Below are 16,171 nucleotides of genomic sequence, written 5' to 3'. Positions count from 1 at the left end.
GAGGACAGAAGATGTCGTCTGTCGTACGGATTGTAAAGTCTTCTGAGGCCAATCTTTTAATTTGTGATATTGGGCTATACAAATCAAATTGAATTGAAAATTGTATTGAATTGAGATAACTATATTGACAGAGACAGAACGTTACAGCTGTCTGATTTATTAACATCCTCTTCCAAACAAGAGACAGATTGTTTTACTAATCAGGAGCTACTGTGTGTTGGTTCAGATGCAGGCAGCAGAGTAAGACTTTGCATGAAAATGAGTCCATTTGTCCGTTCTTCTGTCTTCTGTCTTTCACATTATCCTTTGATTTTAATGGTTGGCTAAAATGGAAACACTTCAGTCATAGTTACTCTGTATTTAGTTTTCGTCCCATTTTTGATGCATAAAATAGGTGGCCAACTATTATTTTTATTTGACAGTTTTCATTAACACTGATGATTATTTACAATGCATTATGGAGTTGATATGGTCAAGTGAAAAAGGGATTAAAGTCCTCGTTCATAATTTGTGGAAATACACTTATTCGCTTTCTTACCAAGAGTTTGATTAAAGGTTGATACCACCATCGTGTCTTCGCTCGAATTATGTAGCAAGAAACTGCAATTAATCTAAGTTAGCGTAAAGAACAGCGGGAAAACTAAGCTGACTCCTACCAACAGCTCTGCAGGTTCATGTTCCTTTAAATGGTCCACAAACAGGAAGGTAATAGTTGTGGTTTTACAGGAGCATTCCTGCACTGCTAATCATTCATCCTGTGTTCATCAGATAATGATAAGATCAAATCGTATGTGAAATAAGTTTGACTAAAATGACAAAAACATTGTTTTGGCTTGACAAGATTTTTAAAGACAGTTGAACAGGACTGAGACTTTGACTAAAAGTGCTATTCAGCAACTATGTTTGAAGTTGTCATCCACTAACATGAAGGCTAAAGATGTCACTAAAACTAATAAGCTTATCTGTCTCAAGATTACATCTAAAAAAGATGCAACATTGACACCGGTTGATACAGTAAAGGGTAACGTGTGACTTTGGTCATACATCCTCCAGAGGGACGCTGAGAAATACTCAAATGGTTCTGAGATGCAACAACTAGGTCTACTGATGTTTCCCACAATGCCTCAGGGGCCAACAAATGTGCCTGATTAAAGCTGACACAGAGCAGAGATGGGAGAGAGCAGTCTGTAAAAGTGTGTGTGTGTGTGTGTGAGGTAGTCTGCACGCTATTTATATGACATTGTGGGCTCATAGAAACCTGTGTATGTTTTAAGAGCAGAGCAGAGACGGTGCTTCCAGTCACAGCTCAGTCCAACTCTGTACGTCTTTGTCCTGAAAGCGCTCCAGCAAATCAGAGTTGTTGTTTCTTTACTCTGCAGACCTCGAAACTGTTTCTGATCAAAAGTTCCGTAGAATCAGACGGCTGACAGACGATGACAGAGAGACTGGAAACAAATATTCTCCCTCATTCATTCCTTCCCTTTGCATTCTCAATTTTAATAAGCCCTACTTCTCCCCCTTTGTAGCCATCTTTCTTCCTCAAGGTTGCTATAGCAACAGGGTCCCTGTCTCAGTGTATATTGTCTCCAAAATAATTTTTTTTAAAAAGCTCCGTGCCTTAAGCTGAGAGCACACAGAGATGTGATGATTCTGGGGAATAATCGTTGCAGGAAAATACACGATCCCAACCTTTAAAATGGAGAGGTGAGTTATAAATAATATAAAATATATAACTGGAGCTAAAGCTTTAACACCACAACCCCCTTTAACTCTCCATGTAGTGGTGAGTGAAGACCAAGAGATCAGCTCCAGTAGGTAATCATCACAATAGCATCATAAAACTCTATTTCATCTTCAGAAAATAGTCATATTGTGCTGGTCATATGAAGAATGAATGGAGAGGAAATGCGCTTCCCTTCCTCTCCTCTGGGTTTTACAGTACAGCTGCTGGCCTTGTCCTACTTTCTTTGACTGCAGAGAGAGAGAGAGAGAGAGAGAGAGAGAGAAGCAGTGAAAACAGCAGAGATCCAGTCCTGCCTGAGATATTTAACCCTCCATCTCTGATCGTGTCTCTGTCATCAGGTTCTATTTAACTGAAGTTTCAAAGGCAGTGTTGGCATCAATACTCAAAATGTTACGTTGCTAAGCCAATAAAACCAAACAATCATGTCATCATGTGATCTGGTGTAAAGTTGAATGTAAAAGCTATGCTTTACCATATATCTATAGTTTTGATAAACCAGCAATGATAAGTGACATGTTCTATCATGCTCATTTTCATACTTTGTTATTTTTATTTGGGGTTTCTACTAGAACATGTTTACATACTTTAATGTTCAAAAAACATATTTGTTTTGTCATACTGTCTGAATATCACATTAACACTCCTGTGCACACAGAAACATGTTTCCAGTAGCGCGTGATAAGTGTGGTCATTTAAAGTCCTTCTGACAAAAACGTGCTCTTCTTTCTGGAACGTATTATGAGGAATCAGGGATCATTGCTGTCCCTTGTTGGCGCAACAAGACAGTTTTCAATCGAGTAAAATCACCAAAATGGAATGATTTGTGTCCGACAGTTTAGTATCGTTGGGTGTGATGCAGTGAGTCATTTTTTATTTAAAAGTAGGTTGCACCCAAAAAACAATGCAACTGAAGGCACAGTTGGGAGTTCAGAGTTGTGTGATCCATGGCTGAATATGGAACGCTTGTTCAGCAGGAATTATTTGAAACGCCGCTCCATCCATCCACTTATCCAGCCCCATCATTCATTCATCTATTCATTAAATGTGCATTCATTCATGTTGTACAGAAAGGGGGTCAACCACTAAAGATAAGCTGGTGTGAGAAGGAGCTACACACACACACACACACACACACACACACACACATTGTGAACCATGTGGTTCCAGCGTTGACATCCTCATTTTTCGGAGCATGCCTTAGAGGAATCCAGAGAACATACTGAATATTCAGAGATTTGTCTGTGCACGCTTCACTGGCCGTCCATGAGATATTCCAACATTCAGAGCTCATAACTGTGGGAGGAGGCCTTCAAATCCTGGCAATGTTTCCATGAGTTCATCTTCAAAGACTGTGGCTGTTTGAAATCACATGCTTACAAAATATTCATACGTGTGACAGCAAACTGAATACGTTGCGCTTTCCAAATGCATAGTATGTAGATTTCTGATTTGTGTGCTCGAGAAATGGACTGAGAGGACTGTGAGGACTGTGAGGACTGTGAGGACTGAGAGGACTGAGAGGACTGAGAGGACTGTGAGGACTGTGAGGACTGAGAGGACTGTGAGGACTGTGAGGACTGTGAGGACTGTGAGGACTGTGAGGACTGAGAGGACTGTGAGGACTGAGAGGACTGTGAGGACTGTGAGGACTGAGAGGACTGTGAGGACTGAGAGGACTGTGAGGACTGAGAGGACTGTGAGGACTGAGAGGACTGTGAGGACTGAGAGGACTGTGAGGACTGTGAGGACTGTGAGGACTGTGAGGACTGAGAGGACTGAGAGGACTGTGAGGACTGAGAGGACTGTGAGGACTGAGAGGACTGAGAGGACTGTGAGGACTGTGAGGACTGAGAGGACTGTGAGGACTGAGAGGACTGAGAGGACTGTTAGTCCTGCTAGGACTGAGAGGACTGTGAGGACTGTGAGGACTGTGAGGACTGTGAGGACTGAGAGGACTGAGAGGACTGTGAGGACTGTGAGGACTGTGAGGACTGAGAGGACTGTGAGGACTGTGAGGACTGAGAGGACTGAGAGGACTGTGAGGACTGAGAGGACTGAGAGGACTGTGAGGACTGAGAGGACTGAGAGGACTGAGAGGACTGTGAGGACTGAGAGGACTGTTAGTCCTGCTAGGACTGAGAGGACTGTGAGGACTGTGAGGACTGTGAGGACTGTGAGGACTGTGAGGACTGAGAGGACTGAGAGGACTGTGAGGACTGAGAGGACTGTGAGGACTGTGAGGACTGAGAGGACTGAGAGGACTGTGAGGACTGAGAGGACTGAGAGGACTGTGAGGACTGAGAGGACTGAGAGGACTGTGAGGACTGAGAGGACTGTGAGGACTGTGAGGACTGAGAGGACTGAGAGGACTGTGAGGACTGTGAGGACTGTGAGGACTGTGAGGACTGAGAGGACTGTGAGGACTGTGAGGACTGAGAGGACTGAGAGGACTGAGAGGACTGTGAGGACTGTGAGGACTGTGAGGACTGTGAGGACTGTGAGGACTGTGAGGACTGTGAGGACTGAGAGGACTGAGAGGACTGAGAGGACTGTGAGGACTGTGAGGACTGAGAGGACTGTGAGGACTGAGAGGACTGAGAGGACTGTTAGTCCTGCTAGGACTGAGAGGACTGTGAGGACTGTGAGGACTGAGAGGACTGTGAGGACTGAGAGGACTGTGAGGACTGAGAGGACTGAGAGGACTGTGAGGACTGTGAGGACTGAGAGGACTGTGAGGACTGAGAGGACTGAGAGGACTGTTAGTCCTGCTAGGACTGAGAGGACTGTGAGGACTGTGAGGACTGAGAGGACTGTGAGGACTGAGAGGACTGTGAGGACTGAGAGGACTGAGAGGACTGTGAGGACTGTGAGGACTGAGAGGACTGAGAGGACTGAGAGGACTGAGAGGACTGAGAGGACTGAGAGGACTGAGAGGACTGTGAGGACTGAGAGGACTGAGAGGACTGAGAGGACTGTGAGGACTGTGAGGACTGAGAGGACTGAGAGGACTGAGAGGACTGTGAGGACTGTGAGGACTGTGAGGACTGAGAGGACTGTGAGGACTGTGAGGACTGTGAGGACTGTGAGGACTGTGAGGACTGAGAGGACTGTGAGGACTGAGAGGACTGTGAGGACTGTGAGGACTGTGAGGACTGAGAGGACTGTGAGGACTGTGAGGACTGTGAGGACTGTGAGGACTGAGAGGACTGTGAGGACTGTGAGGACTGTGAGGACTGAGAGGACTGTGAGGACTGTGAGGACTGTGAGGACTGTGAGGACTGTGAGGACTGAGAGGACTGTGAGGACTGTGAGGACTGTGAGGACTGTGAGGACTGAGAGGACTGAGAGGACTGAGAGGACTGAGAGGACTGTGAGGACTGAGAGGACTGTTAGTCCTGCTAGGACTGAGAGGACTGTGAGGTCTGTGAGGACTGTGAGGACTGAGAGGACTGAGAGGACTGAGAGGACTGAGAGGACTGAGAGGACTGTGAGGACTGTGAGGACTGAGAGGACTGAGAGGACTGTGAGGACTGAGAGGACTGAGAGGACTGAGAGGACTGAGAGGACTGTGAGGACTGTGAGGACTGAGAGGACTGAGAGGACTGAGAGGACTGAGAGGACTGTGAGGACTGAGAGGACTGTTAGTCCTGCTAGGACTGAGAGGACTGTGAGGACTGAGAGGACTGTTAGTCCTGCTAGGACTGTGAGGACTGTGAGGACTGAGAGGACTGAGAGGACTGAGAGGACTGAGAGGACTGAGAGGACTGAGAGGACTGTTAGTCCTGCTAGGACTGAGAGGACTGTGAGGACTGAGAGGACTGTTAGTCCTGCTAGGACTGTGAGGACTGTGAGGACTGTGAGGACTGTGAGGACTGTGAGGACTGTGAGGACTGAGAGGACTGAGAGGACTGTGAGGACTGTGAGGACTGTGAGGACTGTGAGGACTGTGAGGACTGTGAGGACTGAGAGGACTGTGAGGACTGTGAGGACTGTGAGGACTGTGAGGACTGTGAGGACTGTGAGGACTGTGAGGACTGTGAGGACTGTGAGGACTGTGAGGACTGTGAGGACTGTGAGGACTGAGAGGACTGTGAGGACTGTGAGGACTGTGAGGACTGTGAGGACTGTGAGGACTGTGAGGACTGTGAGGACTGTGAGGACTGTGAGGACTGTGAGGACTGAGAGGACTGTGAGGACTGAGAGGACTGAGAGGACTGAGAGGACTGTGAGGACTGTGAGGACTGTGAGGACTGTGAGGACTGAGAGGACTGTGAGGACTGTGAGGACTGAGAGGACTGTGAGGACTGAGAGGACTGAGAGGACTGTTAGTCCTGCTAGGACTGTGAGGACTGTGAGGACTGAGAGGACTGTGAGGACTGTGAGGACTGTGAGGACTGTGAGGACTGAGAGGACTGAGAGGACTGAGAGGACTGTGAGGACTGTGAGGACTGTGAGGACTGTGAGGACTGAGAGGACTGTGAGGACTGTGAGGACTGTGAGGACTGAGAGGACTGTGAGGACTGAGAGGACTGAGAGGACTGTTAGTCCTGCTAGGACTGTGAGGACTGTGAGGACTGAGAGGACTGTGAGGACTGTGAGGACTGTGAGGACTGTGAGGACTGAGAGGACTGAGAGGACTGTGAGGACTGTGAGGACTGAGAGGACTGTGAGGACTGTGAGGACTGTGAGGACTGTGAGGACTGTTAGTCCTGCTAGGACTGAGAGGACTGTGAGGACTGAGAGGACTGAGAGGACTGTGAGGACTGAGAGGACTGAGAGGACTGAGAGGACTGAGAGGACTGTGAGGACTGAGAGGACTGAGAGGACTGAGAGGACTGAGAGGACTGTGAGGACTGAGAGGACTGAGAGGACTGAGAGGACTGAGAGGACTGTGAGGACTGAGAGGACTGAGAGGACTGAGAGGACTGTGAGGACTGAGAGGACTGTGAGGACTGTGAGGACTGTGAGGACTGTGAGGACTGTGAGGACTGTGAGGACTGTGAGGACTGAGAGGACTGTGAGGACTGAGAGGACTGTGAGGACTGTGAGGACTGAGAGGACTGTGAGGACTGTGAGGACTGTGAGGACTGTGAGGACTGTGAGGACTGAGAGGACTGTGAGGACTGAGAGGACTGTGAGGACTGAGAGGACTGAGAGGACTGAGAGGACTGTGAGGACTGAGAGGACTGTGAGGACTGTGAGGACTGTGAGGACTGTGAGGACTGTGAGGACTGAGAGGACTGTGAGGACTGAGAGGACTGTGAGGACTGTGAGGACTGTGAGGACTGAGAGGACTGAGAGGACTGTGAGGACTGTGAGGACTGAGAGGACTGTGAGGACTGTGAGGACTGTGAGGACTGAGAGGACTGTGAGGACTGTGAGGACTGTGAGGACTGAGAGGACTGTGAGGACTGAGAGGACTGAGAGGACTGTGAGGACTGTGAGGACTGTGAGGACTGTGAGGACTGTGAGGACTGAGAGGACTGAGAGGACTGAGAGGACTGTGAGGACTGTGAGGACTGTGAGGACTGAGAGGACTGTGAGGACTGTGAGGACTGAGAGGACTGAGAGGACTGTGAGGACTGTGAGGACTGTGAGGACTGTTAGTCCTGCTAGGACTGAGAGGACTGTGAGGACTGTTAGTCCTGCTAGGACTGTGAGGACTGTGAGGACTGTGAGGACTGTGAGGACTGAGAGGACTGTGAGGACTGTGAGGACTGTGAGGACTGTGAGGACTGTGAGGACTGAGAGGACTGAGAGGACTGTGAGGACTGTGAGGACTGTGAGGACTGTGAGGACTGAGAGGACTGAGAGGACTGAGAGGACTGAGAGGACTGTGAGGACTGTGAGGACTGTGAGGACTGAGAGGACTGTGAGGACTGTGAGGACTGTGAGGACTGAGAGGACTGTGAGGACTGAGAGGACTGAGAGGACTGTGAGGACTGTGAGGACTGAGAGGACTGAGAGGACTGTGAGGACTGTGAGGACTGTGAGGACTGTGAGGACTGAGAGGACTGAGAGGACTGTGAGGACTGTGAGGACTGTGAGGACTGTGAGGACTGTTAGTCCTGCTAGGACTGAGAGGACTGTGAGGACTGTGAGGACTGTGAGGACTGAGAGGACTGTGAGGACTGTGAGGACTGTGAGGACTGTGAGGACTGTTAGTCCTGCTAGGACTGAGAGGACTGTGAGGACTGTTAGTCCTGCTAGGACTGTGAGGACTGTGAGGACTGTGAGGACTGAGAGGACTGTGAGGACTGTGAGGACTGAGAGGACTGAGAGGACTGTGAGGACTGTGAGGACTGTGAGGACTGTTAGTCCTGCTAGGACTGAGAGGACTGTGAGGACTGTTAGTCCTGCTAGGACTGTGAGGACTGTGAGGACTGTGAGGACTGAGAGGACTGTGAGGACTGTGAGGACTGAGAGGACTGTGAGGACTGTGAGGACTGTGAGGACTGTGAGGACTGTGAGGACTGAGAGGACTGTGAGGACTGTGAGGACTGAGAGGACTGAGAGGACTGTGAGGACTGTGAGGACTGTGAGGACTGTGAGGACTGAGAGGACTGTGAGGACTGTGAGGACTGTGAGGACTGTGAGGACTGTGAGGACTGAGAGGACTGTGAGGACTGTGAGGACTGAGAGGACTGAGAGGACTGTGAGGACTGAGAGGACTGAGAGGACTGTGAGGACTGTGAGGACTGAGAGGACTGAGAGGACTGTGAGGACTGAGAGGACTGTGAGGACTGTGAGGACTGAGAGGACTGAGAGGACTGTGAGGACTGTGAGGACTGAGAGGACTGTGAGGACTGTGAGGACTGTGAGGACTGAGAGGACTGTGAGGACTGTGAGGACTGTGAGGACTGAGAGGACTGTGAGGACTGAGAGGACTGAGAGGACTGTGAGGACTGAGAGGACTGAGAGGACTGTGAGGACTGAGAGGACTGTGAGGACTGTGAGGACTGTGAGGACTGAGAGGACTGAGAGGACTGTGAGGACTGAGAGGACTGAGAGGACTGTGAGGACTGTGAGGACTGAGAGGACTGTGAGGACTGTGAGGACTGAGAGGACTGAGAGGACTGTGAGGACTGTGAGGACTGTGAGGACTGAGAGGACTGAGAGGACTGTGAGGACTGAGAGGACTGAGAGGACTGTGAGGACTGTGAGGACTGAGAGGACTGTGAGGACTGAGAGGACTGAGAGGACTGTGAGGACTGAGAGGACTGTGAGGACTGTGAGGACTGAGAGGACTGTGAGGACTGAGAGGACTGTGAGGACTGTGAGGACTGTGAGGACTGAGAGGACTGTGAGGACTGTGAGGACTGTGAGGACTCTGTTGACACGTGTTGCAGGCTTTCGTAGGAAAACCAAATGAAAATGAGCAGTAACTTCATAAGGTATCATACAAGGCTTTGTATGAGAATACGTTGAATTTGAACACATTACTTGCCACCACTATACCGCCCAGCAGGGGGTGGTCACTAGCCTGAACATGTGACCGTGCAGTTATTCTACATACTTCCTCAACGAATAATGAATCAAACCTCTAACTATGTATTACATTTGTTGAACAAAGTAGCAGCGACATGTCCATCAATCAATGGACACACCCTACTCTGACATCACTAGTAGAGCCAAAGAGCACTTTTGTTTTGTGGAAATTTAGTTGAAGACGGTCCCAGCTGCACAGGGGGACAGGAACTTCAGGGAACTGTTGTTTTTACTTAATGTCTCATTCACAGAAGCTGAGAGATCCACATGTGATTACTGGAGAAACTTCTGTTTGCCTGGAACTGCATCAAGCCACAGGTGTAGTGAGCTGAGCTAGAACTGTACATGGATGTTATTGTCGTACTGTAGGACCGGCTGAGCATGTGACCTCTGGGTGACGTCACCACAGTGTGGAGAGATACATGAGATGTGGCAGGACCGTCCTCCTCACTGAACCTCGCTGACACACATCACAGCTCAGCAAGCCGTTCACACCAGAGGTGAATGAAACAAATGTGACCTTTAACAAATAACGATGTGTCGGAGGTGTTCTGGTTTTTACAAACCGTACTAAGAGTACCAGTATGATCAAAACGGATCACATACTTCTACACATATCCTTGTTTCTTATTTAGTGAAGAATAGCACAGCTAATTTAGGTTCTGCTCATTCTGTGACCAATATTTGGCTTCATGTTTGTGTCCGCCGGATGAAATGCAAGTTCTAGATCACTCTCTGTTTTGGTCAATTGTTAAATGCTGCTAAACGTTCCTCTCTAATGACCAGTGAGTCTCTGTGTTTGTGTTTGTCGGTACACAGAGGGTTCTCAGAGCTTTGGAACTGAAAACAGCTGAAGGAAACGATGCCGTTAATGAAAGAAAACAGCTGAAAGAGGCTGGACATCTCTGAAGAGCTGAGTTGGTGAATGAACTGCTTTTACAGTGCTTCACTACAGTAGCCCCCCCCCCCAACCAAGCAGAGAATCATGGTACATGGACTGTACTTGTATAGACCTTTTCTAGTCTTCCGACCACTCAAAGCTCTTTAACACTACATGTCATCATTCACTCATTCATACACTGATGGAAGGGGCTACCATGCAAGGTGCCACCTGCCCATCAGACTATCTGACATTCATACACATTCATACACCTCGGGATCAGCCTACAGGAGCAATGGAAACATCCGCATGGACTTGGTGAGCCGGGGATCGAACCATTGATCTTGTGATTAAAGGCCAATCGTCCAGCACATAGCAAAATAAGAAGAAAAGAGATCAAACATGCAGGGGACAGAGTCTCTGTAGATACAGACACCAACACAATAGGACATTGTTGCATATTATAGCTTTAAAGAACTGAAATAAGGAAATACGTTTGTTGTTTGAGTTCACCAGGAGGAATGTGGGAGACTCCAAACGCGTTTTCTTATTTATTTTTTTATGCACACACACTTCGCTGACATTGCAGATGTGTGTTACTGTAAATGACATTCATTAATTATTATTGGCTTATGGTGTGCGGTGATGGCTTTTTTATGCCTGGCCGCTCTGTGTGCAGCTCTCAGCCTGGAGACGGATCAGAACTGACAGACCACACGCTGCAAAGCGACTGGAGCTCCCCGGGTACGTCAGCCCTCCCTGGGTCACACAGCTAGCATGAGTGTGTTCTTTCATCAGCGCTATAGGTCAGAGGATACGCGTGAGAGCGTGTTGGATTGCTATCATGTGGATGTGTGTGATGATGTTCAGGAGGGTGGGAGAGATGTGTCCCTCTTCCTGATGGATGACATTTAAATTAATTTAGCATGGTGCCATAAAGGCTAGTGGCAGATCATACACATTTCAATGTACCATGATTTATTTGTGTGTGAAGGGGGGAGGGGTGGTCTTCTACCACTACACACATTTTCAAGAGTCACGGCTTCTTCCTCCCTTCAGAGGACCACTGTGTTTCTTCCTACAATTTCATACAAAGTGTCTTGCTCAAGGACACATCAACATGGACTAGCGGAGCCGGGGATCGAACCGCTGGTTGAAGGACGACCCTGCTCTACCACTGAGCCACAGTCGCCCCTGTATGCAGAAATATTCAAATACATTTTCAGATCAGGCAAACACAACACATATGTATAGCACAACACATTGTACTGCAAGCAGAAAACTGCAAAGGATCATCATAAAGAAAACGGGAGGCTTGTAGGTACAGAAGGGTTCATAAGATCAAAATAATCGGAGTGTAGCGTCAGTATTGTCATGAGAAGTTCATAGCTCACGGTCTACTAACTTAACTTTAACAGACATGAACAATATTTTCTCTTCTTCCTGCAATATTTTGTTGAGAACATCTCTTATAAGTGGAGCGCTGCTTCAGAGGACGACCGGTTTCAGTAACAGAGTAACAGGGTGGATGCTGGAGTGTATAACTCACTGCACAGAGAGTTATAATACAATAAGACAGGGGTTTTAAAACTCCACCCCTTCTTTCTTTTGACAGTGCGTTCTTGTTGGGCCGTTCATGAAGCGGGCTTCAATGTGAGACAAGTAAATGAAGAAGCATGCTCTGCTTTAACGTCAACAGTTCCCTTGCTGCTGTGGAACTAACCAGTAAACCTGCTGTCTCTGCTGATGGAGGAAACACAGCTTCCTGAAGCACAGAACCAATGAGAAGCGAGCTGAGACAGAGAAATGGTGACCTCTGGTGGACAACCATTGGTGTTGCATTTGTATGGACCGTTGGGGCAAGGCCTCATGAAGACACAGAGTGGTTCAGCAGCTTGGTAAAAGTGACATAACAAGGAGTATGTATGCATGTTCAGATATACTGTCTTGGTTTGGCAGTTAGAGAGGGGGCATGGGGCTGCTTCCCCTGAACAAACAGCATTTCATTGTTAGCATGCTGAAGTTAGCATTCGGCTAGCTCAAAGCACCGCTGCAGAAGGACAGCGTCACAGAGCCACGTGCCGGGCTGCAGACTCCTGTTCAAATGACCTCTTGTGGTCGTGTGAATAATGTCTGCTGTCTGTACAGTAGCATGACGTAGCAATGCAAAAGCTCCTAGGGAGGAGGAGGTAAGGGTGGATGCTTGAGTGTACAAAGTGTCTGACATTGGAGGCTGCAGTTTGTCTCAATGTCTCCTCCCAACAGTCAACTCTGACCATGAAAGGACAAAAGAAATACACTCCCATTATACCAAAAAGTGTCCTGTGTATCAAAGAGGTCAAATCTGTTTTAAAGTGACTATATGTAGCAGTTCTCTTGGACCCAACCAGGGGGGACTGAGATGAATTGGCTGTCCAACAAACTAATGTTTTTTCATATTTCTAACAAAATCAATAAACGGAAAAAATCTATAATCACGTTAAATCCTTCATAGAGGCTATAAACTATATCAATAAACAGTCAGCAGAGTGTTTTTGGCACCTATGTATTATGTATTATTTACGGAGCAATGTGTAGTATTTAGGGAGCTGTATTAACAGAAATTGAATATGATATTAATGTGAAAGTATAATAAGAATAATGGATAACAAGAATGGTTTTGAATGAGCTGTTTATATCTATATACATAGCGGGTCCTCTTCATGGAGCCAGCATGTTTCTACAGGAGCCCAGAGCAGACAAACCAAACCGTGGTTCTGGAGAGGGCCGGTCTCACGCTGATATCTATATCTATACATATATATATATATATCTATATATATCTGCTCACCTGCAGTGCTCTTTTCAGTAGCTCCTGTCTGTGACTTGGTTTGTCACATTGTAGAATCAATGGTCCACAACACAAACAATAAATATGGTCACTGCATTGGAGAAATCTTTTTTAACACATCTAAATGGAATATATTGTCAAACTGTTTGTACAGTTGTTGATTCCCTTGATTAATTAGAATTGACATTTGAAATCTATTCTATTAACCTTGCTGAATGCCACTATTAATCATTTCTTTATGGGCGATCATTAACAGAGTAATTCTTACTCTACATGTGTTAAAATGCAGACACCATCAGTATTTGATTGGTGAAATTAATTTGCAACTCGAAGGAAAATCTGCATTGTGATCCCTCCTCCACATGGCCTCTGGTGACTGATGAACACTGGTGCCTCTATCTGGTGGTCCCTGGAGGAAATGCAGTGTGGAGGGTCTGGGTTCATTCCCTTCTGTGCGGGGTGTGCATGTTCTCCCCGTGCCAGAGTGGGTTTCCTCCGGCTTCCTTTGACCCTTTCACAGTGGAAGCTGTGAGCAGTTTAGAGCTGATGTTCACAGCCAGCTGAGGAAGGCCATGACACACAGCTGAAAGCTCCTTCCAATGGCAGGTGGGTGTCATTCTTTATTTCATGTATTCGATGTAATGAAGGGCCCTGCTCTCCGTGCTCTCCCTGCTGTCCCTGCATGGGTAACTGTTTGATTTGATGGATCTTTCTATCGCTCACTTCATTAAAGCGGCTTTAAAACAAACCTGGAATTCAGTAGCAATCCATAACACAATTATATGCTTATTTTAATCTATACAAAACTTTAAATAAACAGTAGAAACTGTGCCCGTACAATAACAACTCCTAAACTTCTTGAGTATTTTTGGTAAATGCAGCTGTGCAATGATTGCTGGGTAATATGTTGATCATGTGACGAGACGATACTTTCTAAATACAACAGCTCATTCCACAGTTAAGTCCAACACATTGTTGGTAAAATATCTAGAATACCTCTAGTGGTGTGTGTGTGTGTGTGTGTGTGTGTGTGTGTGTGCGCTCTAGGTCCCGTTGTAACACTTACACTAACACGCGTCTCCTTTCTCTACTCTGATCCCGAATGATACCAAACTCTCTCAGCACACTTCTGAAATGTTTATTTACAGTACGGGACATTCATGTACAAATCTATTCTCATGGTGACGGAGCTTATTGTTTCATAAACATTCATTTACAGTACAGTCTACAGTGCTGCTTGTCTCCATGAGAGCTGACCCATGGGAGGCTCCTCATGTGAAATGGCTCTTTAAACAGTACTGTTAATCATTTGCATCATGTACACAGAATTATAAAACTCAGAGATTCTGTCTCAGCAATATTACACAGAAACACCTGCAATTAAAAAAAAAACTAAAATCATCACATTTCTTCACGCATGGCACCAAATACAAAATGAGAGGAAGAACAAACAGGGTTGAATAAGAAGAGCAGCACAGACGGGAACAACAGACATCAACTGACATTTGGCTTCTGAAGAAGAAGAACTGTGACTCCTTGGAGCTGTTTCTAAGGGCGACAAACACACGGACTGCAAATCAACCCTCAGTCAGCAGTAATCACGCACATGTATGAGCTGGAAGTCAGCATGAGGGTTCAATGACGCCATAAAGAGCATTGAGGCCATGATGAAGTGCAGTAGAACCAGAGCCTGACGGAGACCATGCCACTAAAGGCTTCTACACATGTGACAATGAAGATAATAAACGTTTGGGTCGGAATGTTTCGCATTAAAACTATTCATACAACAGCACTGCAGATGTGTGACAGCTGCAGCACTGTTTCAATAAAGGTTTGAATAGATTGGCCCGGGCAGAGAACAACTACCGGGATCCTTCTCACATTCTGTCTGAGGTCGTATCCTCTAAACTACTGTGTGCTCTGAGTGAACTAGAGTTCCCTCTAGTAAACAGTTACTCTACATGTCTAGGACTTTTATTGTGAAAGGTAAGAACAGAACATCTGTCGAGGTTTAAGGAGTGATACTTTGCTGTGTTGGTTCAGACTACGGGGCCCCGTGTTGTTGTACAGTCTACCGTTATATGTAACGTGATTGGTTGATGCTTTGATTTGCGGTGCGAATGCTCAGAAAAATCTATCTTTTTCTAAAAGCTTGCCGCCTAATATTCCTGCTCTGTGTGGAAGTAGCTTCTGTCCTCATGTAGCATCAGTCAGGCTGAGATCAGGACAGAACATAAGTGCTCACCGTACTGATATTTACCCTCCAGCACTAGCTGTCTGTGGGTCCTCTCTGCCCCTCTGGGGTTGTCTTGTTCATTCCAGATGTCCTTACTGCTCTGCAGGTGCACACTGGCACACTTAACCAGCGAGTAACTGAGACGCTCACTGGAGACTTTCCACAGACTTGTAGTTCAAACTTTTAAAGTCCTTTTTCTCTCACGCTGCTCGTTCTTTTTATGAAAACTGTTCAAACTGAGGAAGCTCCAGTGATATGATCGAAAGCTCAGGAAGAAGTACCAAATGGATCTGTAGTAAGTTGTTTTGTCAACTGCTGTCATCAAGGTTAAAAAAGAAGGATCAGTGTTAACGTGTTTTGTGTCTATTGGTGCTTTACATAGCACAACATGTGAGACTTGTGTTCATAAAGATACTTTGAGAGGTCACATCCATGGACTCTGCTGGGACCTGAAGTCCTGCACCCTGACACATTTAACGGCCTGGTCCAGAAGGTGCAGATCTAGATTCAGCCTCTGTCCCCGTTTCATTGTTGACAGTTGGACTTACAAACCTATCTTATTATCACCCTGTTCAGATTTGGCCAGTTGTTGAGAGAGAAAAGAAAAATACAAGAGACATAAATCTACTGCAGCTGTTTCACAAGGTGGAGTGGGAGCATGTCAAGCAAAGTGATGCATTATGGGAGAAACATTTGAGTAGATCGGTATTAAAAAAGCACTTAAAATCCAACTGCTTAAATAAGGATCTGAGTATACACATACAGAATGTATGTATATATATATATATATATATATATATATATATATATATATATATATATATATATATGTATATATATATATATATGTATGTATATATATATATATATATATATATATATATATGTATGTGTATGTGTATATATATATATATATATATATATATATATGTATATATATATGGAGGGGAACTTGTAGAATCAAAGGGTTTCTTTTTGTTACCATGACAACAC

The sequence above is a fragment of the Pholis gunnellus genome (genome assembly GCF_910591455.1).
Source record: "Pholis gunnellus genome assembly, chromosome: 20".
Classification (NCBI taxonomy): Eukaryota; Metazoa; Chordata; class Actinopteri; order Perciformes; family Pholidae; genus Pholis; species Pholis gunnellus.
This window is presented reverse-complemented; position numbering follows the sequence as displayed.